Source organism: Carettochelys insculpta, chromosome 3 (assembly GCF_033958435.1).
Source record: "Carettochelys insculpta isolate YL-2023 chromosome 3, ASM3395843v1, whole genome shotgun sequence".
Taxonomy (NCBI): domain Eukaryota; kingdom Metazoa; phylum Chordata; order Testudines; family Carettochelyidae; genus Carettochelys; species Carettochelys insculpta.
The window spans coordinates 40750375-40776045 of NC_134139.1; positions in this window are offsets into that span (position 1 = coordinate 40750375).

Genomic DNA, 25671 nt, shown 5'->3' on the forward strand with positions numbered 1-25671 from the left:
AAATATCTACATTTAAAAGAGCAGCTTAACCTTCCCAGTTCATCTTCTTTCTGTTTTTGATTCTGAGAAGCAATAATATCCAATACACAGGATTAAGATTTCAGTGCATGATCAAGCAGCACGTGAAGTTGCTCTGTCAGGGAATATGTACTTATTCAAGCACAAATATCTGAAATAATAGAACGAAAATATAGGAAATGATTGGCTGATACAATCACTCTATATATTTTCTTGCTTAGCTGGTGTGGATTGACTTAATTTTATTAATTTCAATGGAATTATGCTGATTTACCCTGAGGATCTGGTCTGTTTTTAAAAGTTTACTTTGGCACAGAAGTCTTCTTTTAAATTCACAATATAAAATTATATATATATATATATATATATATATATAATGTAGTTTTACTATTCTATACTGAAAAGAAATAATCAATGTTTCCAAATTCTGTGATTTTTCTTAATCATGATTATGAGTCTCACACTATTTGAAGTTTTCTTAAAGTCTCAGCTCATGGAATCATGGGGCGTAACATTTTCAAACCTACCTATGTAATTTAGGAACCTTCCAAAGATACTTAAGCTCCAAAAAGTAAAAATTGCAGATATCTCATTGGGTATATCTGGCCCTAAAATGCCACAGTGGTGTCATTGTAGTGCTTCAGTGGACACATTACATACACCAAAGGGTGGGGTTCTCTTGTGAGCATTGACAATCCACCTTCCTGAGAGACAGCAGACAGTATCAGAATAGCTAGTAGCTACTAGAAGAATTTGTCTCTCAACTTCATGCTGTCACTGGGGCTTAGTTTGTTATAAATAAGCCTTTCAGGTACGTGGATGTTTTCCCCACCCTTGAGATATGTAAATTCTAAGTGTAGAAAGGCCTAAGTGATTTTGGAACCTGAGTCTCATTCGAAGACAATGTACCTTATACTCCCAAGGCATTAGGTAATTTGAATGTTTGAGAGTAAGGACACGTCCATCCTACAAAATTAGGTGGCCCTATATTACATCAGCGTACAGCCACTGCTATAAAATGGCTTGTGTATGTGCATACTTTGCTTTATTGTGTCAGTAGCACACACCATTACCACAAAAACTTGTAATGAGGTAGAGAACATTGCATTGTGGACAGGCACTGTGCAATTCACCACCGACTGGTATAGAGTGTTTTGAGGAGTGTTTCCGTGCTTGATATGGCCAAAACAAGTCTTGCAGAGATGACTGGAAGCATGGAGTCAACTTCCCAGAATGCAGAATTCCCCATCCCATAATTTCATCTGTGCTCCATAATATTTGTGTCTTCTTTTCAAAATCATGACAAACCAGCATGCCCCCCTTTGCTGTCTGCCACCTCTGAGAGAAGCATGGAACCTTCACAGTTCTGTTCTGTTCCTATGAGCATTGTAAGCTCAGGGTGAATGACCCTGATGTATTTGGAGAGCCACAAGAGAAGCTGTAGAGACCATAACAATTCCTTGGAATCTCGTTTGCAGTGAGATGAAGAAACCATTCAAGGTTGTCATTGGCCTTCACAGAGAATCTACAAACAAGCACTGTTGACAAGAGGGATTGTGTTGTCATGCAGGTTCAGGGTAATCAGGAACAGCAGCAGAACTTTTGTATGTGCAAGTTAGGAGCCCACTAGGATTTTTTTAAGTGCCTAAGCAAAGCAATGGGAGTGGGGTATATAACCTACATAAGCACTTTTTGTAAATCCCTACCTTTGTAAATCTGGCCCTAAATTGCTTTTGAAATGGGGACTTGGGCTCCTACACTGCCATGGGCTGCCTGCCTCCTCCCACCAGCTTGATTTCAAGTTGCCATGGGTGGTATGTAGGCAGGCCATGTAGTACTGTCTGAAGCCAATTTTAGAAAAGACTAGCATGTTGGTATCAAGTATTGGAGGGGAAGCCGTGCTGCTCTGGATCTGTAACAGCAACGAAGGGTTCTGTGGCACCTTATAGACTAACAGAAAAGTTTTGAGCATGAGCTTTCATGAGAACAGACTCGCTTCATCAGATGCTGGTCTTGGAAATCTGCAGGGCCAGGTATAAATAAGCCAGAGCAAGGGTGGGGATAACAAGGTTAGCTCAGTCAGCAAGGGTGAGGCTTACTACCAGCAGTTGATCTGGAGGTGTAAACACCAAGGGAGGGGAAGCTGCTTCTGTATTTAGCCAACCATTCGCAGTCTTTGTTTAAGCCAGAGCTGAGGGCATCGAATTTGCAGATGAATTGTAGCTCAGAAATTTCTCTTTGGAGTTTGGTCCTGAAATTTCTTTGCTGTAGGATAGCTACTTTTAAGTCTGCTACTGTGTGGCCTGGGAGATTGAAGTGCTCTCCTACGGGTTTTTGTATATTGCCATTTCTAATGTCTGATTTGTGTGCGTTTATTCTTTTACGTAGAGACTGTCCAGTTTGTCCGATGCATATAGCAGAGGGGCATTGCTGGCACATGATGGCATAAATTATATTGGTAGATGTGCAGCTGAATGAACCCACGATGGTGTGGCTGATCTGGTTAGGTCCTGTAATGGTGTTGCTGGTGTAGATATGTGGGCAGAGCTGGCAACGAGTTTTGTTGCATGGATGGGTCCCTGAGTTAGAGAGACTGTGGTGCAGTGTATCGTTTCTGGTTAGGATTTGCTTCAGGTTGGCAGGTTGTCTGTGGGCAAGGACTGGTCTGCCTCCCAAGGCCTGTGAAAGTGGGGGAATTCTGGAGGAATTCCACTGGGACTTCAACAACTTTCACCCCAACATCAACCTCAGCCTGGAACATTCCACACAGGACATCCACTTCCTGGACACCATGGTGCTAATACACGATGGCCACATCAATACCACCCTGTACCGTAAACCTACTGACCGCTACGCCTACCTTTATGCCTCCAGCTTCCATCCCAGACACACCACATGATCCATTGTCTACAGCCAAGCACTAAGATATAACCGCATTTGCTCCAACCCCTCCGACAGAGACAAACACCTACAGGATCTCTACCAAGCATTCTTGAAACTGCAATACCCACCTGAGGAAGTGAAAAAACAGATCAACAGAGCCAGACGTGTGCCACGAAGCCTCTTACTACAGGACAAGCCCAAGAGAGAAACCAACAGAACACCACTAGCCATCACCTACAGTCCTCAGCTAAAACCTCTACAGTGCATCATCAGGGATTTACAACCCATCCTGGACAATGATCCCCCACTTTCAGAGGCCTTGGGAGGCAGACCAGTCCTTGCCCACAGACATCCTGCCAACCTGAAGAAAATCCTAACCAGAAACTATACACCGCACCACAGTCACTCTAACTCAGGGACCCATCCATGTAACAAACCTCGTTGCCAGCTCTGCCCACATATTTACACCAGCAACACCATTACAAGACCTAACCAGATCAGCCACACCATCGTGGGTTCATTCAGCTGCACATCTACCAATATAATTTATGCCATCATGTGCCAGCAATGCCCCTCTGCTATATGCATCGGACAAACTGGACAGTCTCTACGTAAAAGAATAAACGCACACAAATCAGACATTAGAAATGGCAATATACAAAAACCCGTAGGAGAGCACTTCAATCTCCCAGGCCACACAGTAGCAGACTTAAAAGTAGCTATCCTACAGCAATGAAATTTCAGGACCAAACTCCAAAGAGACATTTCTGAGCTACAATTCATCTGGAAATTTGATGCCCTCAGCTCTGGCTTAAACAAAGACTGTGAATGGCTGGCTAAATACAGAAGCAGCTTCCCCTCCCTTGGTGTTCACACCTCCAGGTCAACTGCTGGTAGTAAGCCTCACACTTGCTGACTGAGCTAACCTTGTTATCCCCACCCTTGCTCTGGCTTATTTATACCTGGCCCTGAAGATTTCCAAGACCAGCGTCTGATGAAGTGAGTCTGTTCTCATGAAAGCTCATGCTCAAAACTTTTCTGTTAATCTATAAGGTGCCACAGGACCCTTCGTTGCTGTTAGCATGTTGGTGTGAGTGTTCAGCATTCAATTAAATGACTGAATGTTTTAAAAGACTTGTCCACACAGGGAAATTGACCATGTGGATACAATGCTATTCCGAAATAAACTCTTCATTCTAAATGTTAACTCCAGTCCTATGAAGAAGTGGGTCTTACCACAAAAGCTCATGACCTAATAAATGTGTTAGTGTTTAAGGTGCTACAGGACTGCTTGTTATTTGTGAAGCTACAGACTAACATGGCTACCCCTCTGAGTCTATTTATTCTGAAATAGTTAGCTGTTCACATACCAAAGTGATAATTCTAGAATAAAATAATTTTTATTCCAGAATAGGGTGTTCACCTGGCTAGATTGTTTCAGAATCGGTATGATGGTCATTGCTCCCCATGTAGGCAAACCCATGCATCTTGATAAGACAATGTGAAGTAATCTCCTCAAGGGAATCCTCTGAGGCTATGTCTACACAGTTCCCCTAACCTTGAAATAAGCTCCCCACTTTCTGATTCTGAAATGGCTCCCCATTTTTTAGATCTCCTCTCCCTTCACTCAGCATAGTCATCCAGTGGGGTTTGTTCAGACAACCGCTAGGCATTAAAAGTCGGGTCAGGTCTACACTAGACCTGAAATTTAATTTTAGATACATAGTTCCAGCTACTAAGGAAAGTCAGTGGGACCATTTCCTCCTTTGACCCCCCACCCCTTACTCCTCACAATAGCAAGGAGTACAGGGGTCAATAGCTGACCCCAGGCAGACTGATTTTGTGCATCTTTACCAGACGCATAATATTGAACTCCAGAAGATCAACCCTGAACGGGTCAACTTTTACAGAAGTGTGGACAAGCCCTCAGATTCCATCTGCTTCTTAAGTAGGAGTGTGTGCGTGTGGGAGAGCATTAAGAACCTCCCTACTTGTGATGCCTGCGCAAGGAATAGACATACCTACAATCCATATACCTAAGGCAGTACAAATTTTGGGAGTAAAGGCACTTCGAAGTAGTGTGGGGACTACAAAGTGCCCGCAGCTACATGCATGCCGGTCCTTCGAAGTTTGACTCTTCAAAGGTGCCGCAGGGGAGAATTAGCCTAATGAAGTGCTGCGTATTCACAACAGAACTTCATTAGTAATCTCCCGACATCATGACTAACATCCCCATTTCAAAGTTGGGGGCAAGTGTAGACAAGTCCTAGGTGTTAGGCCAAATTCTTTTTTTTGTTACACTGGTATAAACATGGAATAACTCTACCTAAGCAGCTGCAGCTACTTTGGATTTACCCTGTTGGGAAAGCAGAATTTGGCCTTTAGTGATTAGAAAATATTTTATATTTCAGTGGAGATGGTAATTCATTTGGAAAAATGGTGATGTTTAGTTAAATTTATAGTGGCTCCGAGTGATTTACAATGATAATGACCTATCAGCATGTGTTCATTTTTGTTGTTTCTTTATTTGTAAAACTTTGAAGCAATTATAAGTATTGTATCATAATTTCTCAGAGCTCACTACATTCTATATTTTCAGAAATCTAATTAAATAAAACATTATTGTTTTTTCTCTGTTTATACATTAATTATAGTATGATTTTTATTTCATTTGTTCATTTGCTTTCATGTAGGATTTTCTATGGTCTCACAGCTTTCAATATGTTCTTTTTAAAATAAAAATGTGCAGACCATTCTATTTCTTTCTCTTCACTGAAAATATAGGTATTCTTCCAAGTACAAACTACTTGATGATATTCTAACAGAGTAACCTGAATATCTCTGTATGCTAAAAGGTCAAATTTTGCCAACCACATTCACAATTGAATTCACCTAATTGTGCAAATAGTCCCTTAGTTTTGAATGGGTCTACTGAGGAATCAGATACTATTGAAATTGTGAAATCCTTCCTTCTTTGAATTCAGTCGCAAAACTCCTAATGGTTTCAACTGGGCCAGAATTTCAACCAAGGTTAAGGTTGATGAAATTTTGCCCTATGCAAACATTTTCAGCCAACTTAACATTTAATTCTTCATGAGAAAACTGTAGTATTTGACATTATAATTTATTTATTTTTAATTAAAGTCAGATATACGCATGTGCTGGGTATAACAAGAAATAAATTCTCTCTGCAAACAAAAGGCTGACTTTCATCACAGCTTTCCAGTGATGCAACGTAAGGGCGACCTGACTGAAGTTAATGGGATCATTATACTACACGGTGTCAATGAAATCTGAATCTGTCTAAAATTGTTCCCCATCCTTTTTTGTCAAGCTAATAGAAAACATTAAAACTTACAAAGAAAAATTAATCATATTTTTACATAAATTAAGAGTGTTTTCAGTGGCTTGCATTAAAAACCTTTCAATAAACACATGTACTGAAGGAAGGACATATGATACCTTCAGGGCTGAACAGATTTTAAGGGGAGAAAATACATGAATTTCTTAAATACTTTAAACTGGGATTGAATACTGACTCATCCGCTCTGGAACTACAATAGACAAGTAGTACAGATAGTCACTAATGAGTTATATTGTACTCAGGAGGAGAACATAAATATGGTGACATGCTAACAAAGGACAAAGGAAGTTTTAATTGACAACAGGAGTCTTTCCATCCTAAAATGGGCAAAGGTGAGAATAATCAATTAAGATACATCACGGAAGTTGAGATGTGTAATTGATGTTTTCTGGCCAAGTAAGGCAGAACAAAAGTGGCTGTGAAGGACCACTATGTGTAAACTCAAATTAAACTGAGTCTATTGTCTCTTAAAACTCCAACATATGGAGACATCTTATCTGTGTCTTGTTGCCACAGTCTCTGAATATTTGGTTGGGTAATTTCAAGAATATTGTATCTGTCTAAATTTTTGGAGAGTCTGTCTATAAGCCCCTGTTTAAACTATCTATTATTTTACATGTCTTTTAGTGAAGTTATTAGTGTCATATCTGTACCCTTTTCCAACTAACAGAGTTTAGCTGGTCCATTGAGTGAGGGCTAGAAAACATTATGGACAACAGATTCTGTTCCATAGTTCAGGTTGCTATTGAATGTCTCTGGTAAGCCTCCTCTCTAAAATGCATAAATAAATAGTCACATCTACTTCAGATTGGAAGGTTAGATTAGGCATAAAATGACCAGAAAGCAAATGTGAAAAACCAGGTCAGGACATAGGGGGTAATGGGAACTTTTAAAAGACAAAAGCCCCAAATATCAGGACATCTGGTAACCCTAATTAGGTAGCAAAGTCAAACTTATCTCCAAAGTTTGAAGCAATTTGGACAGTGGCTTCTAAAATTAGAACATACTAAACAGTCTTCATCTGAGTTTTAAAACCTATTTGTATTTTAATGTCCAACTAATTAAATTGACAACAAGAAAAAGGGAGAGAAAACTGAACTTACTGTACCCTCTAACACAGATTAAATGTTGATGTCCAACACTTAGCTGATAAAAGGCAAATTTAAAAACTTTCTAAAATTACCAACTTTTACATCTGGAACATTGCTATGGGATGTCAGCTTTGGCAAGCATAGTCTGGCACACCCTGGCCACAGCTAGACAGAGTTCTGTCCTGATCTTCAGCCTGCATAGTTGCACCTGGACACCTTTGACCTTAGACATATCCTATGTGAGCAGAGGGAAATTTAAGTCCTGTTATAAGCAACACCGCATCTACATCAGCTTACTTGCAAAAATTACCAATGTACAGTATTGGTACCTTCAGGTACACAACTCTACTGAAAAACAAAGCTGATTTTGTGTTGTTAGCATTTGATTCAAACTTGACAAGCAATTTTGACCTGTGTAATACATTCTACAGGAAATTTTCACAAATCTCTAGGCACCTACAGTTGTTTTGATTGATGATAGGCTATAGCGATTTAAACTGCATGTGCATATGTGCCAATTATCTTTGAAATATATCTCCCTCCCTGCACACACATCTCTGCAGATGTTACATTGTAAAGCAGGTAATCATTTTACCAGCTGTGTTCCCAAATCATAAAGGTAAAGTTATATCCTTTTGCATCAAAGCGGTTACTACATGGTTTAGGCATTTTTGTTTACAGTTTTCTAGGTGAAAGACAAAGCTGTTGTTTGTATGACAACTGCGTTTATATTTACCTAATAATTCTATTGAAACAATTTGATATTTACTACCTGTGCCCCCACCTGTGAACTGTGCTGCACTGTTTCCAGTTCGTTCTAAACCATCTTAATTTGGTGCTATTTGCTGATGTGCTTTGGATTACTATTGCATTTCATTTGCAGTCAGACCCTGTATGCTGGCCTTCTGAGCTGATTGCATTCAATAAAGGCATCTAACTGTGCTGTTTTAGTCATTTGTCTGCTATATTCAGGACCATATTCTGCTTTAATTGCTTCATTCAGTCTGCAGGTGAGAACAGAATGTGGACCCCAAAATACAAAGGACATCCTGTCATGAGAAGCTGTCAGTTCCAGCATGGCCTCCCTATTGGCCAACCTGTCACAGAGCTGTTCCACAGACATTCTGCTCCTGTCAATTCTCGGCAGATCAACTTACTCACAGCCAAGAAGAGTATAACCTCTGCCACCACCCTGACATAGTAATTAAATATTGAGTAAACATACTTTTAAACTGCTGACTTAAGAGAGGTTGTGTGGCAGTAAAAGAGAACACAATTTGGCCCTACAAATTCAGAAGGAGTCTTGGGCAGTGGAGCTGTCAACTCTGCTTTTGCCTAAGCATTGGAAGAGTTGTCAAGGTGCTATTCATCATGGCTACGTCTACACGTGAAGCCTACATCGAAATCGCTTATTTCGATGTTGCGACATCGAAATAGGCTATTTCGATGAATAACGTCTACACGTCCTCCAGGGCCGGCAACGTCGATGTTCAACTTCGACGTTGCTCAGCCCAACATCAAAATAGGCGCAGCGAGGGAACGTCTACACGTCAAAGTAGCACACATCGAAATAGGGATGCCAGGCACAGCTGCGGACAGGGTCAATGGGCGGACTAGCGCTTCAGGGGCAACAGCTAGCCGCTCCCTTAAAGGGCCCCTCCCACATACACTCAGCCTGCACAGCACGCGGTCTGAGGAGCCATAGGAACACAGACCCCGGGCGCCGCAGTCATGGACCCCCAGCAGCAGCAGCAGCAGCAGCAGCAGCTAGAGGTCCACCCAGCCCTCCCAGCAGGAGCAGGGCTTGCCCTGGCTCATGCCATGTGGGAGGCAGCTGACTACCTTCTTGCCCCAGGGGAGGAGATGCCCCCAGGGCAGCAGGGCTCAACCCCTACCCCTGCAGCACCCCGCTCCACCCCCCGCCTCACACGCCGGTGGCTGTGGAGCTACCCCACCAGCACCGACTGGTGGGAGCGGCTGGTGCTTGGGGAGTGGGACGACGACCACTGGCTCAGGAACTTCAGGATGACCCGCCAGACATTCCTGGAGCTGTGCCAGTGGCTCACCCCCGCACTCAGGCACCGGGACACTGCCATGCAGCGTGCCCTCCCTGTGGAGAAACGGGTCGACATCGCTGTCTGGAAGCTGGCCACTCCGGACAGCTACCGATCCGTGGGGCAGCAGTTTGGTGTCGGAAAGGCCACTGTCGGCACTGTCTTCATGGAGGTAAGAGAACCCACAGGGGGAGGCCAGGGCAGGGCAGTGCAGGGCAGGGCAGGGCAGGGGGGCCAGAGCAGGGCAGGGCAGGGGGGCCAGGGCAGGGCAGGGCAGGGCAGGGCCACGCACACCCTGCTCACCCCTCATTGGGGCTGTCCCATGTGCTTTCTCTGCAGGTCGTGCGTGCCATCAACGCCATGCTCCTGCACAGGCTCATGAGGCTGGGGGACCCACATGCCACTGTCGCCGCCTTTGCCACCCTGGGCTTCCCCAACTGCTTCGGGGCTCTGGATGGGACTCACATCCCCATCCGCGCCCCGCATCACAGTGGAGGACGATACCTCAATCGGAAGGGCTACCATTCTGTCGTCCTGCAGGCCTTGGTGGACAGCCGGGGACGTTTCCAGAACATTTACGTGGGCTGGCCTGGCAGCACCCATGACGCCCGGGTTTTCCGGAACTCGGGCCTGTGCCGCCGGCTGGAGGCGGGGACCTACATCCCCTAGTGGGAGATCCCTCTGGGGGACACCACCATGCCCTTCTGCGTCATCGCAGATGCGGCATACACCCTCCGGCCGTGGCTCATGCACCCCTACACGGGCCATCTCTCTGCTAGCCAGGAGCGCTTCAACGAGAGCCTGAACCGTGCGCGCCAGGTGGTGCAGCGCTCATTTGGCCGCCTCAAGGGACGCTGGCGATGTCTCCTGACCCGCCTGGATGCGGGCCCCAACAACATCCCCCAGATTGTGGGTGCCTGCTGCACCCTGCACAACCTTGTGGAGAGCAAGGGGGAGACCTTTCTGCAGGGCTGGGCCGCGGAGGCCGGCAGGGCACACGTGCAGCCACCTGCTGCCCCCAGTCGGCAGGTGGACCCAGAGGGGACCCGGGTCCGGGAGGCCCTGCGGGCCCACTTCGAGCAACAGGCCGCGGGGTGAACTCTGCCCAGGCCCCCTACTGCCCGCCCCTTCCTCCCCCACACTCCTGCCCCAACGCCCACACCATGGAGCACCCCACCGCCGCCCCCTTCCACTTGTCCTGGACAAATGACAGCACGAACGTGTGGGTGAACGTAACCTTTTTTTTCGTCTTTACGAAACTTTTTTTTTTTTGTAAATAAATAAATATGTGAAACACAAACCAAAAAGGAGGGACAAACGTTCAACAAAAGCAAGATGTGCATAAATAAAACAATATACAACAACAAAGCAAAGAAGTGTGCGCCATCAACAAAAAAGAAAAGCAGGGAGGAGAACGGGGAGAACTATTTACATGGGGGGGACGGGGCAAACGGGGGCACCAAAAACAAACATTCAAACTATATACAACGGGGGGGGCCACGTCCCGGGCCCCTCGCCCCTAGAGCACAGCACTGGGCGTGCCCGGCTGGGAGCCCCGCCGTGCCTGCAGTCTGGTCCGCGGCTGGGTGGGAGCGGGCTGGACAGGAAGGTATCGGTGCCAGCGAGTCTCAGGGGGCTCCAGGGGTCCCTCGGCGCTGTGGCCCTCGCGGGTGGGTGGTGGGGCGACGGCGGACGGCCCGGCGACGGCTGGAGCAGCTGGTGGTGGGGCTGCAGGAGTGGGCAGGGCAGGCGATGGCTCGGCCGGCGCGGCATGGGGGGCCAGGTAATCAACCAGCCGGTTGAATGTCTGCATATAGGCCCCCCATGCCTCCTGGCGCCAGGCCAGCGCCCGCTCCTGCAGCTGGAGGTGCTGCTCCGACACCTCCAGCTGCCGGCGGAGGATGGCCAGCAGCTGGGGGTCCGTCGCCGCTGCCGGTAGTAGGCGCGGGGTCCGCCGTCTTGCCCTCCGCGGGGCCGGTCGTTCGTCGGCCGAGGGGCTGCCCTGGAGCGAGGGTCCCGGAGGGCTCTCCGGGACAACTGAGGCCTCGCCGGCGCTCTCTTCCGGTCCTTCGGATGGTGCAGGTGCAGGTGCAGGACACAGGAGAGGAGGGGGGGAAGAAGAATGGAGACAGGCGTTAGTGTGGGCCCCGAGCCGTGGCCTTTGTCCCCCCCGCCCTGTGCTGCAGGTTCCCCATCCCCGTCCCCAGGAGATGCTGCTGTGATGGATGGGGTTCAGGGGTCCCCCTGCCCTGCACCCCGTCCCCTGGTGGGAGCGACTCTCACTTCACCCCGCAGGGTCTGAGAGCAGGAGAGCTTTCTTAGGCCACAGATGGCCAGTTTCTGGCAGGAGTGACAGCACCAGCTGTCAGAAGAGACAGTCCTTCCAACCCGTCGTGGGGAGAAGACCCCAAGGGGGGCCCCTCTGGGATGCAGCTTTCCCCCTCCTCTGGCTGGCTGCCTACCAGCTCTCCCTTCCCCTAGCCTCTACCTGTGGCCCCTGCCCTCGCCCCCCAATTCCAAGCCAGCTCGGCTCCTCCCTCCTGTTTGCTCAGGGCAGAGGTGTCACCTGCCAGCTGTAGCACCAGGATCCTCCTTTGGCCCTGGGAGCTCTTCGGCTCTTGTGGCTCATATGTAGCCTGAGTCTCCCTTTGGCACTCCCCCCACTCCATCACATGCTGCTGCTGCGGGGTGTCCCACCCCCTCCGCCCGGGGGCCCCTCGAGGTTCCGCTCCCCCCTGGCCCGGGGATGGGGCATGGCACTGTCATGCAGGGTGGGGGGGGCAGGGGCTGACGGCTGCAGTGCTGTGAGGGCCATGGCCCTGGTGTCCTTGGGGCCATGGCCATGTGAGCGTGTGGGGGGCCCTGGACACATCTCTGTTACCCCCGCCCCTCAAGCCCAGGGGTGTCCACCAGAGAGGGGTACCTACCTGTGGGTCCGCTCCCACGGTCCGGAGATCCCCGGGGGTCGGAGGCCCTGCTGCTGCTCCGGGATGGCAGGAGGAGGACCTGCAGGCTGGATTCTGCGGAGGAAGAGCCCCCCTCCTCCTCCTCCTCCTCCTCCTGCCGCGATGTCCCGGGGATGGCCTCCGGGGGGGGCCCCCGGGGTGCGGGGCTTGCCTCCGGGGCGGACTCCGGCTGCAGGGCCTGCTGGGGCTCGTCAGCCGGGGTGTCAAGGGTGGCCGGAGGGGAGGAGGTGTGCCGGGAGCCCAGGATGTCCCTGAGCTCCCTGTAAAAGGGGCAAGTGACGGTGGCGGCCCCAGATCGGCTGGCCGCATCCCTGGCCCGGGCATAACCCTGCCGCAGCTCCTTCACCTTACTCCGGACATGGTCCGGAGTGCGGGCAGGGTGACCCCGGGGAGCCAGGCCGTCGGCCAGCTGAGCGAACGCATCCGCGTTCCGCCTCTTGCTCCCCATTACCTGGAGCACCTCCTCCTCACTCCAGAGCCCCAGCAGGTCCCGAAGCTCGGCCTCCGTCCAGGAGGGGCCCCGCTGCCGCTTCCCAGACTGGGTGGCCCTCTGGGTCGGCTGGCTGCCCTGGCTCCCCTTGGGGGGGGTCCCCTGGGGGCGCTGGGGGGGCTCCTGGCTCGCCATCGCCGCTGTGTGGTGGGCTGAGGGCTCTGCAGGCCACCCGCGTGTGCAGGCTGCAGCCTGCACGTTGCCTCAGCTTCCTGCAGAGTCAGGGCGGGGGAGGGGACCTTTAAGGGGCCGCTCCACGCGGCCACCAGTGAGCTGAGTGGCTGGAGAGAGCGTCTCTCAACCCCCCAGCTGATGGCCGCCATGGAGGACCCGGCAATTTCGACGTTGCGGGACGCGGATCGTCTACACTGTCCCTACTTCGACGTTGAACGTCGAAGTAGGGCGCTATTCCTATCTCCTCATGGGGTTAGCGACTTCGACGTCTCACCGCCTAACGTCGAAGTTAACTTCGAAATAGCGCCCGATGCGTGTAGCCGCGACGGGCGCTATTTCAAAGTTAGTGCCGCTACTTCGAAGTAGCGTGCACGTGTAGACACAGCTCATGTGTTCTTCGCTTGTCACAAATCAGCTATACAGTTCATTCCCTTCTAAATACTGTATATAAGTTCTGCCTCTGCTGTGCACCAATAATTTAAATATCAAGTAATGATTATGTTGCTCACTTCAGTGAAGTTCTAGGAGTTTAAATGAGAACAGACTATGTCCCATAATTTGAACTGGCAGCATGAAAATCTACAGGTTCACTTGACTTGTAGAATCCCACAGTCTGCTTTAAAAACAAGAAAGGATTGCAATTGTTTTCTTCACGGGATGCAGCTGCATTCTATCTTCACATGGGTGGCGTAGTGGCTGGTGGAAAGAAAAAGTCTGATTAGTCCATAAATTCTCACTGGTCTAAAGATAAGTGCCTTTTCTCTACTTGTTTTTCAAAGCCAAGCAGGATTTTTAACTTACCATTTTAGTTTAACTGTATCAAAACTGGCATAAAACAGCAGGATGTTTGGCAGGAATATGGAGAAACAGCAACAGGACTGAGGAAATCAAAATGGCAGTGGGCCAAGACTGTCCTTTATATAAGTAATATGCTCCAATATTGTTCTTAACTAACTTAGATGTAGATTCTGCTTCTTCTAGGAAGGTTAAAGGGAGCAGAAACTTTCCATAAGTCATCTGATGGCAATAGAAGTTGAACCTCTCTTGTTCAGCACTCTTGGGACCTGACTGGTGCCAGATAAGAGAATTTGCTTGAAGATAGGAGGTAAATAGTTTCTGGCACATTACCACACTTCCACTACTTAATGGACTCTTAGAAGACATTTAAGGGTAAATTACAGATAAATTACAGCACAGAACACTGAGAGACAGGACTGGTGGCTGTAAACAAACTTTATGGGACCATGGGAAACTTGCCCACACCTGTGATAAGTAGTTGCCTAGCTAACTAAAATCATGCTGGATTATGGAGTTTGCTGGACAAGAAATTTCCCAGATTAGAAAGGTTCAATCTGTACCAATGGAACAGAGTACTCAGAAAGCATAGAGCCAATCAAGTTGGCTCCCATGCCTCCTTCCTCTCAGCCTCCTGCCCAAAGGGCATGATGAGGAAACAGCCACAAGGATGGTGAGATTTCTGCCTAGAGGGTGGCCTGATGCAGCACGGTATGTAGGTCCTATGCTGTGAATTTAAAGACACAGATGATGTGCTTCTTTTTGAAGCACAAAACGTGTTCATAAATATGAGCCTGATTGCACAACTCTTTTTCCTTTGTTTTTCCTCCCACACTCTCAGGCCTATGTACCAGTTTCAATTTAGTTCAGTTTTGTGCTGGTTTCTTTAGTCTTCTGTGTATTGTGTTGATGAATTGGCCTTCTTTCTCCATTTTTCAGCATAACGTTTCTCTAGGTAGCCCTCTTTATCTTCCTAGACAGTGTCCTTATTATTGCTTGAAGTGGAAGTCACGTTGGTGGTATTGTTAAAGTGTGCCCTAAATATGTCCATCATCTTCTTCTTGCCATGTCTGATACGGGAGACTGAAGGATAGAAGCAAGATCTCCATGACTTTGATCATGGAGCTCCACTATGCAGATGACAATATGGTTGTTGCTCTTTCTCCCGCAGCGCTTCAGACCATCTTAAGTGCCTTTGCTGAAGCATACGAGAATCTCAGCCTCACACCGAGCATCAAAAAAGACCAAGGTGTCCCTAAAAGATGGGACAATCTCATGTACCTTCTACTGAAGTCAATGGATAACTGCTGGAAAGGATCACTTTCCATACCTGGGAAGGCATCTTTCCACTAAAGCTCTGCTTCCACCTGCCTGAGACAAAGGGTTTTCAAGAACCAGGACATCTATCCCGAGACAAAACTCCTAGTATAGTGTACAGTGGTTGTTCCAGTGCTACTGTATGCACATGAAACTTGGACAACATACAAAGTCATTTGAGGGCACTGAAACAATATCATCACTGTTGCCTCAGGAGCATCCTAAATATCTCTCTTGGGAGGATAGGCACATAAACACTTGTGTCCTGGAAGAGTTGAATATGACCAGCATTGAAGCCATTATCATTCATCAACAACTTCATTGGATGGTCACATGGTTTGGATGTCAAATCAATGCTTCCCAAAACAGATCCTGTTTTCCAAGTTGAAGGAAGGACAGAGGGAGTGTTGAGGGACAGCAGAAGCAGTATAAGGACATGCTGAAGGCACACATGAGAAGTGCAGTACCAGTGTCAACACTCAGGAGAATCTTGCCCAAGACTGTCCCCAGTGGAAAACAGTAATCCATGAGGGAATGGCAAAATTTAAGAGGTCCCATTACAGTGCAGATAAGGAGAGGTGGATAAGAAGAGAAGAGCAGCAAAAACTGCCCTATGCTCCTCCAACAGCTACCAATACCTGCCTCTTCTGTGTTAAGATCTGAGACTACAGAATTGGGCTGATCAGCCATAATGGACTCATAAATAGGAGGGTGACATGAAGGTGTCCTGCTTATTATCGAGTGACCACCAAGATAGAGATCATCATGTCTGGTATTTTAGGCTGGTTTACTCTACTTAGAATGTCTGATGTTGAGAAATGCTTTTCCAGTGGATTCTGATTATCTTTGGCAGGCATTTCCTTTGGAGGGACTTGAGCTTCTTATCCATTTCTTTTGTAGATTTCCATGACACTGCTCCATTAAGGAGGACAGATGTAATACCTGCTTTAAAAAAATGCATTTTTGTACCTGTGTCACTCGTGCGACTTTTCCAAATATTTTCAAGTTTATGGAAGACATGTGGGCTCTTCTGATATTTGTGGCTTGACATTGAACGTGGTGTCATCTCACTCTGTAGATAAGTAAACTGACTTAGTACATCTAATATTTCTCCATCTACTCTGACAGTTGCTTTTGGAACACTGATAGCCACATATTTTGTCTTTGCCTTGTTGATGAAAAATCCAACTTGCTTTGCAGTATTTGCCAAAAGCAGATTTTCTTTTTCCTTACAATAAAGTGATATCTTGAACTAAGCAGGACAAGGTCATCAGCAAAAACAAGTTCATCCAATTTTCAGCCAAAAGTCTTTTCTGCTGTAGTGTTCAGAGTTTAGTGTGAAATTAATGTCAGTGCCCATATTCACACTGATAGCTTCTGATGGCTTTTCTCATGTGCATTTACAAATTTTGGCTATGTCTACACCAACTAAAAACTTCAAAATGGCCATGCTAATGGGCAAATGAAGAATACTAATGAGGCACTGAAATGCATACTCAGGGCCTCATTAGCATGTCACCAGCCACAGCACTTCGAAAGTGCCACAGTTCACTCATGTGTGGAAGGTCTACACCGGGTCCTTTTTGAAAGGACCCCACCAACATTGAAATCCCCTTACTCCTATGAGCTCACAGGAGTAAGGGGATTTCGATATTGGTGGGGTCCTTTTGAAAATGAACCGAGTGTAGACAAGCTGCGTGGGAGCAAACCACAGCACATTCAAAGTGCCATGGCTGGTGGTGTGCTAATGAGGTGCTGAATATGCATTTCAGTGCCTCATTAGTATGCTTCGATTTGGCCATTAGCATGGCCATTTCAAAGTTTTTAGTTGGTGTAGACATGACCTTTGTGTTGGTTTGGCAATGATAAAGTGGATTAAACCAGAAAGTATTGGATCTGGTTTTCTGATTGGTGGAGTGTAACCTATTTGGTAAAATGTGTCACTGTTTCGAGTTTACCTCTTAATATAATCCTACATAAAAATTAGGTTTAGAGGAATTCTGCTTTTAGCCTCCTCTATTCAACACAACATATGCTACCTTAAAACCTTGATCCTGTAAGGTATTGTACAGAGTGCTCGAATGTGTTACACTCCTGTCTCGACATTGTTAAACATCAAATGTAGTCCATTGTCTTGAGCAGCAGAAAAAATGTCAACCTTCTGCTTTCTGACTAATAAATAAATGCAAAGAAGTGAAAAAGCAGCAGCATGGACAGATCACAGATGTGTTGGAACAGATTTGGTTTAAAAGAGATTCTCATTGGGCTGTATGAGGTGCTCAGTAAGGCTTTGTCTACACTGGCACGTATCTTCGAAATAGCCATATTTCGAAGATTACTAATGAGGTGATGAACTGAATATTCAGCACCTCATTAGCATTAGGATGCTTCCGGGCACAGCACTTTGAAAGCGCGTGGCTCGGCGCGACTACACGGGGGTCCTTTTCGAAAGGACCCGCGCCTTTCGAAATCCTCTTATTCCAATCAGTGATTGAGATAAGGGGATTTCAAAAGGTGTGGGTCCTTTCGAAAAGGACCCCAGTGTAGCCACGCGCAGCCACGCACTTTTGAAAGCGGCACTTTCGAAATGCCGTGACCGGAAGCATCCTAATGTTAATGAGGCGCTGAATATTCAATTCATCGCCTCATCAGTAATCTTCGAAATATGACTATTTCAAAGATATGTGCCCATTTGGACACAGCCTAAGAGGTCTTCTATTGGATCTTGCTCTTGTTACTGTGTGAGAAAAGTATTTGAAAACTGATTTTTCCCCCAGATTGGAATTCACATAAAGTGCTTATAACATGTTTGTGGTCATATCAAACAGTTTTAATTGCATAGTTGCACATGCTGCAACTCTCTATGCCAGCAAAAACAATTTCACAATATAGCATTTAGTTAATTTAAAAGCTTATTTTCTAGCACAACCATTAAGTGAATCACTTGTATGCAATTAAAAAACAAAATGTATTCCACAAGATAGGCAAAAATGAAACTTACGTAAAATGAGTCAGAAAAAATAGCATTTATTTAACTGCTATTCTACCTCAGAACGAAGTTGTGTTTTCCACATAGATTGTGATTTAAGATTATGGTTCGCTTTTATTTAATTTTTTACTTCATTTTTCTTTATTTCATTCTTTAAAAAAAAAAGATATAGAAGTTGATTTTGGGTCCACATAACGGTTAACGTGTTAAATGCATGAGATGAAATCTTGACACCTTTGAAGTCAATGACAAATCTCTTCCTGACTTCTGTAGGGCTAAGTTTTCACCTGTGAAGCAGAGATGATATTCTTTCTGAAACAAACTGTGGTGATCACACTTTAGAAGTTGCTTTCAGCTCGAAAGATTTAAATCAGTTTGAGATATTTCTTTTATTTAAAATGGTGAATTTCAAAAAAGCCAATAATATTCCTCAAACTTTTAAAATATGACTGTTATGGGTTAAATCACAGAAGTCTCCTTCAGGTTGTTCCCTTGTGTGCTGATCATGCTACTTACACTTGCCTTCCTGCTCCCTCAGGCTCCCTACAACCCTCTTCTGCTGCATCAGTTCTCCTGGCCTCACTGAACCAAACCACAATGTTGAGGTTACCGACCCCTGCAGAGCAACGCAGTTGCTGAACCATTTCAGCTCCGAGACAACTCAGCTGTAAGGACTCAACATCCAGGAAACCAACCCCCAGAAACCCCAAATAAATTTGTCTTACTCTGTGTGTACTCATAAGGTTAACCCACTTTATCAATGAAAGAGAGATGTAATCTTCTCTTCTCCCCAGGTAACAATTATTACACTGGGCTCAATAATAAACAAAAATGTTTTTATTAAGTCTAAAAAGTGGGATTTATGTGATTGCAAGTTAAAACAGTTAAATCAAAGTAACTTACTAAATTAAAAATGAACAAAAAATGCTTATCTAGTTTCACTCCACTAAGGAACATGTTACATGCAAATTTTTATTCTAAATGACAGTTCCTATCTGAGGTAAAAATCTTTGAGCAAGAGCTGGTTTTTATTGTAGCCCAGGTGTACAGCTTCTTCAAAGTGCAAAGTTTAAAAGGGCATCTAAAGACAAAGACCTGACAGCTTTCCATGGCTTAAATAGACCTTCCCCCAGTTCCAACTTTCCAAGGACATAGCAGTGGATGTGGTAGTGGCCACGACAACTAAATTAGAAAAAAAAAAATCCAGATGCTGAAATGATTCTGGAGTCCAGAATACCTTAAAACAGTAAGACTGGATCTACATGGAGGGGCATTGCCAGCAGTTTCATGCTGATGAGCAGTCTCACAATTGCAAATGGCTTCCCATTAGCATACTCATGTGGCTAATTACCATAGCCGCACAAGATCTGGCTGCTGGCAGAAGCTGCTACCGGCAGTAAACAGGCCGTGTAGATGTGCCTCTGCAGCAAAACCCCCTCTGTTGCCAGCCCTTTATGCCTGAATTTTTTTCAGTTCCCCTGTGTGTAGATGCAGCCTAGGAATGTTTTTTTAATTCCTTTAAAAATGCTTGCTTCTGTAGTTTTCCCTGGTATGTAGGCTTGAGAGCTTTCTGTAATAAATGAAAAATTTGGTGAGCTGAATTCAGGTAGTTTAGGTTAACATAATACGTGAAGTCAAAGTAGCATGGTGTTTGAGGAGAACTTAGGGAATAATGTTTCATTTTATTTTTCTGTATGCTTTCACCCTAAAACATATCTATCTAGATTTTAAAATGCATTTTCATTTCAAACCAAAACATTGACATATTTCTCCTCAAAAACACGGAAGTGAAATGTTTCAGTTTTATTTTTCATTTTCTTTTTTTTTTCCTTTGTCAAAACTCTTTACCAATTTTGCCCTGAATTCATGCATAGATTTGATGGATTGAAATTCCATTTTTCAGTGAATAAATGATTCCTCTGATGAATTTCTCCCAGCTCTAGTTTTTAGAAATATGTTAAGTTACAAAGAACAAAAATTGAAGGAAATCAAAAGGAAAGAAAAGACAGTGGCCGCATCCTCACCTAGGGTAAATCTGTACCACTCCATTGACATCAATGTATCTCTGCTGATTCATAGAACTAACAACAATTGGGTTGGTGGAGGAGCAACTGGTGATAACTTAAGATATATTAAAATAAGGAGGTAACAGGATCATACCTGTCATCACCATGGTTGCTTTGCTTAGATGCTTTATTCTTCTGCTCCACTCTTGATTTGTTGTCACTGAGGGGGACAGGAACTCTGTCTCTTTCTATATTTATACAATATCTATCACAATGGGTAGAAACCCTGACTGGGACCTTCTAGTGCATTACAAACGTGACAATAATAAGATCACAAGAAATCTGTTTCTATTAATTTTCCTGGAATCTGTTTCTCCCAGGATATATTGTTCAAGAGCTATCCATTCCTTTACAACTACACAGTTGATAGAAAACTGAATTCCAAGAAATGATCTCTAGAGAAACTCTCTGTTGATTTACCTGTTATCATCAATACAATTAAGAGAATAATTGAGTTCAAAGAAGCAATATGCTTTTTCTCCATAAATGAAATTTGTTTTTAAGAAAAGCTCATTGGATTACGTTTTCAGTGGAGCCTTGAATAAAGCATACTCTAATTACCTGGGTTGCCAGGTTGATACTGTTGATACAGAAATCACAGTCCAATCCTCAGGTAAAAAAAAAAATCTCACAAATTTATGACAGCTCACAGTACTAGGTTTATATTTATCTTTTTTTAGTCTGACCAAAGCATGAAAAATTATGACGTTAGAGGTTAACATGGATCTGCTTTTGAAATTTACCTATGCTTTTTGCAGTATATCAGTCAACAAAATGAGGAATGGTTCCTGAAAGATTGTGTTGACAAATAAAATCTGGTAATCTACATTGATAAATCATTTTTTTTTTGTTTAAGAAAATGAAATTAAGGTTGATTCCTCAACCACCCACCCCCTGCCATTCAATTCCTTCTTTTTTAGAAACAAGAAAGGAAAGCCCTGCAGGTTCAAACTTTAATTATTTAAATGCTTATAAAATATACAGGCTGTAAAGTCTGGATGAGCAAATAAAATATGAGATTGCTGAGGCGAGGAAGTACAGAACTCTTTAATATTTAGTATAAGTATTAGCTAAGTTTGCAGAACAACATGAAAAAGGTCAGCAATGCTGTACAATGGGGTTGAGACTAAAGAATTATCAGATAACCTTGCTACTTAGATATATTGTGTTGAACACCATGGAACTGACATGTATCAGAGACTTTAACAATCTACACCCCACCATCAACTTATGCCTCAATTACTCCATGCAAGAGATACATTTCCTGGACACTACAGTACTAATCAAGGATAGCCTGATCAGCACCACGCTGTAGGGAAAACCTACTGATCACTATACTTACCTACACCCTTATAGCTTCCATCCTGCACACATAACTAGATCCATTGTTTACAGTCCAGCTCTTAGATACAATCACATTTGCTCTGATCCAGCTGACAGAGACCAAAAACTACAAGATCTTTACCAAATATTCATAAACCTGAATTACCCACCAGGAGAAGTAAAAAAACAAATCAACAGGGCCAGACGAATACCCAGAGACCAGCTACTCCAAGATCGTCCCAAAATAGCCAAGAACAGAACACCACTGGTCATCTCCTACAGCCCCCAACTCAAATCACTGCAACGAATTATTAAAGCCCTTCAACCTATCCTTAATCAGGATGCCATACTCCAGAAGGCCCTAGGTGACAGGCCTTTTCTCTCCTACAGACAACCTCCCAACCTTATGAGGATCCTCACAAACAGCCACAGTCTATACCCCAGGAATACCCGTCCTGGAACCTTTCCTTGCAACAAAGCCCGCTGGCAGCTTTGTCCACATATCTTCTCTGGAAATACCATCACTGGACCTAACCAGGTTACTCACAGAATCATGGGCACTTTCTCATGCTCCTCTACTAACATCACATATGCCATCATGTGCCAACAATGCCCAGATGCTTTGTATATCGAACAGACTTCTAACTCCCTTAGACAAGGGTTCATGGGCACAAAACAGACATCAAAACACTCCAGATCCACAAACCACCCTGTCAACATTTTAATGGAATGGGGCATTCTGTTAATGACTTAAAAGTATGCGTGTTACTGAAAAAACAATTTTGCACCGCTATTCAAAGAGAAGCAGCCGAGCTGTCTTTTATATTCAAATTCAGCACATTAACAAGTGGTTTGAACTGGGATGGGAATTTTCTGAGTCACTATAGGGGCTTGTCTGCATACTTGACTCAGTCTAATTCTTGACTTTTCCCTCCACCCCTCCATTCTCTGATTTGCTCACCTTGATCATTTGTTTCTGATTTGTCCTCGATTACTGTTTTTGGTTCTCTGTGCCTTAAATATTGAGTCTGTTCTGGTATGGCTATGGTCTGAAGAAGTTGGTCTGTCCCATGAAAACTCACCTAATAAATTATTTTGATAGTCTTTAAAGTGCTACTTGACTGCTTTTTGTTCAGATGGAACTGACATGTTTGTACAAAACTTCAAATTTCTGCTTTTGTAAGCCAGATACTAGTACTTTATGTAGCCATCATCTCAGGCAGGATTCAAACCAATAATCTTGAATTGCTAGAGAGGTAGGGTGTTAATAACCACCCCGAGGTAGCCTGGGGAGCCAAAAGCCAGACTAGGCCCTTGGGCAAGGTTGCACTGGGGCTATATCCTCCCAGACAGGACGGGGCCTAAGGTGGAAGAGGTGGGGCCTACCCCAGCCATTGGAGCAGCCCAGAGCATGTGACGCTCCAGTGGTAATTTTAAGGGCCTGGGACTCAGAACACTGCCACTGCCGCATTAGGAGCATCAGCGTCTGGAAGCACTAGCCATTTTAGAAGCACTAGGCCCTACGGTACCTGTCTCCTTTGACTCCCTGACCCCTATCAGTAGGCCTGAGCTAGCCAGTTTTTCCCAAACATGTAAGTTAATCTGAGGAATAATGATGAATGACACTCAAGGCCCAGATTTCTGGTTGGTGTAAATAAACACAAGTCCTGGGAGTCAAATGTGAATATATCCACTCATACCATTTTGGAGTGTGGCCCTTTTTAAAGCAGTTGTGGACTGAATCCAAATCCCAGAGCTTGAATATTTTTCAAAGCCTATTAATTCTCCCACTCTTTCCCAAGCTACCGTTCTCCCATTAAGTCTACATATCGTTCTATTCTCCCAACCCAGCAATTGCTGCTTCCACACTCCACTCAATACTATGGCTGGGTTTATTTGAAAGGCAGACTCTACAAAATCCACCAATCCACAACTAACAATTTAAACCATTGGTTGAAGAATCTTTTTTTCACATCTTTTATCGGTGATTGCAGGCATAACTGCCGGTGAACAGCACTGAAATGACCTTTTCCCCTCTCTCCTAACTTCCCACTTCAGGAGATGAAGAGGTGATATGGCAACCATCCATCAATATCTGGGAGAAGTTAATTGCAAGAAAAATCATAAGCACAGAATTCTCTATTTCCTTTTGTTGGAATAAAATCTGGATACTGTATGTGAAGCAACAAAGGTTTATTACAACCATCTGGTGGAGTGATTCTGAACTTGGTTGAATTTCAGAATGCACTGACAGGACTCAAGCTGTGATTCGTTACATAAGCTACGTCTACAGGTGAAGCCTACATCGAAGTAGCCTATTTCGGTGTGGAGACATCAAAATAGGCTATTTCGATGAATAATGTCTACACGTCCTCCAGGGCTGGCAATGTCGATGTTCAACATCGACGTTGCGCAGCACCACATCGAAATAGGCACAGCGAGGGAACGTCTTCACGCCAAAGTAGCACACATCGAAATAAGGGTGCCAGGCACAGCTGCAGACAGGGTCACAGGGCAGACTCAACAGCAAGCCGCTCCCTTAAAGGGCCCCTCCCAGACACACTTGCACTAAACAGCACAAGATCCACAGAGCCGACAACTGGTTGCAGACCCTGTGCATGCAGCATGGACCCCCAGCTGCAGCAGCAGCAGCCAGAAGCCCTGGGCTAAGGGCTGCTGCACACGGTGAACATAGATGCCCGCAGGGGCTGGAGAGAGAGCGTCTCTCAACCCCTCAGCTGATGGCCGCCATGGAGGACCCCGCAATTTCGATGTTGCGGGACGCGCAACGACTACACGTTCCCTACTTCGACGTTGAATGTTGAAGTAGGGCGCTATTCCCATCCCCTCATGGGGTTAGCGACTTCGACGTCTCACCGCCTAACGTCGATGTTAACATCGAAATAGCGCCCAACACGTGTAGCCGTGACGGGTGCTATTTCGAAGTTAGTGCCGCTACTTCGAAGTAGCGTGCACGTGTAGACACGGCTATAGAGATCTGATAGGCAGAGGAAAGGATAAGAGCAGACAGTAAGGAAATTAGCATAATCAATGAGCAATCCATGTGAATTAACAAACAATCTGGGAGTTACAAAGAGTTTCCGCGCACAGTTTACAGAACATTTTATCTACAAACAACAAGTCCTTTGAAGAGTGCAGTCCCCAGTATCGATGTACAAAGTGATATCTCATCTGTAATACACTGATGTGAGGGGAGTGATGTCTCGTCTGGCATCCTGATGTACTCTTTGCATGGACATGATCACTTGTGTTATCTCTACAGAATCAAAGCAAATGGGCAATGCAGGATCAAAGCAGAAGATAGTGAAAGAATCATGTCAGTCGCTCTTTAACTATCGTCCAATTACCCTCCACTCAGGGTCCCTTCCTGAAATGTGGTTGCCTAGGGACTTATTTACATCAACTGGGATGCCCTCCCCACACGGCTGGACTAGGGGGTGGGGGACTTACCAGACTCCATTTCGGAACAGTGGTTCTTAGCAAATATCATGGCCTACTTCAAATTTTTATCCTATACCTTTAGTCAGTGTAGGCACAGTGAGAAGTATTAGTTCTCAAGCCCAGAAGCACAAATAGATTAGTAATTGAATAGCAGAGAAAATATTGCCTTTAGGTTGGCTAAGAATGCTACATTTGACAACCTCACTAAAAAAGTACACTGAAGTTCACCAAAGCCGTGTCTACACATGCACGCTACTTCGAAGTAGCGGCACTAACTTCGAAATAGCGCCCGTCACGGCTACACGTGTTGGGCACTATTTCGATGTTAACATCGACGTTAGGTGGCGAGACGTCGAAGCCGCTAACCCCATGAGGGGATGGGAATAGCGCCCTACTTCGAAGTTGAACGTTGACGTAGGGCACGTGTAGATGATCCGCGTCCTGCAACATCGAAATAGCGGGGTCCACCATGGTGGCCATCAGCTGAGGGGTTGAGAGACGCGCTCTCTCCCGCCCCGGCGGGGCTCTATGGTCACCGTGTGCAGCAGCCCTTAGCCCAGGGCTTCTGGCTGCTGCTGCCGCAGTTGGGGATCCATGCTGCATACACAGGGTCTCCAACCAGTTGTTGGCTCTGTGGATCTTGTGTTGTTTAGTGCAAGTGTGTCTGGGAGGGGCCCTT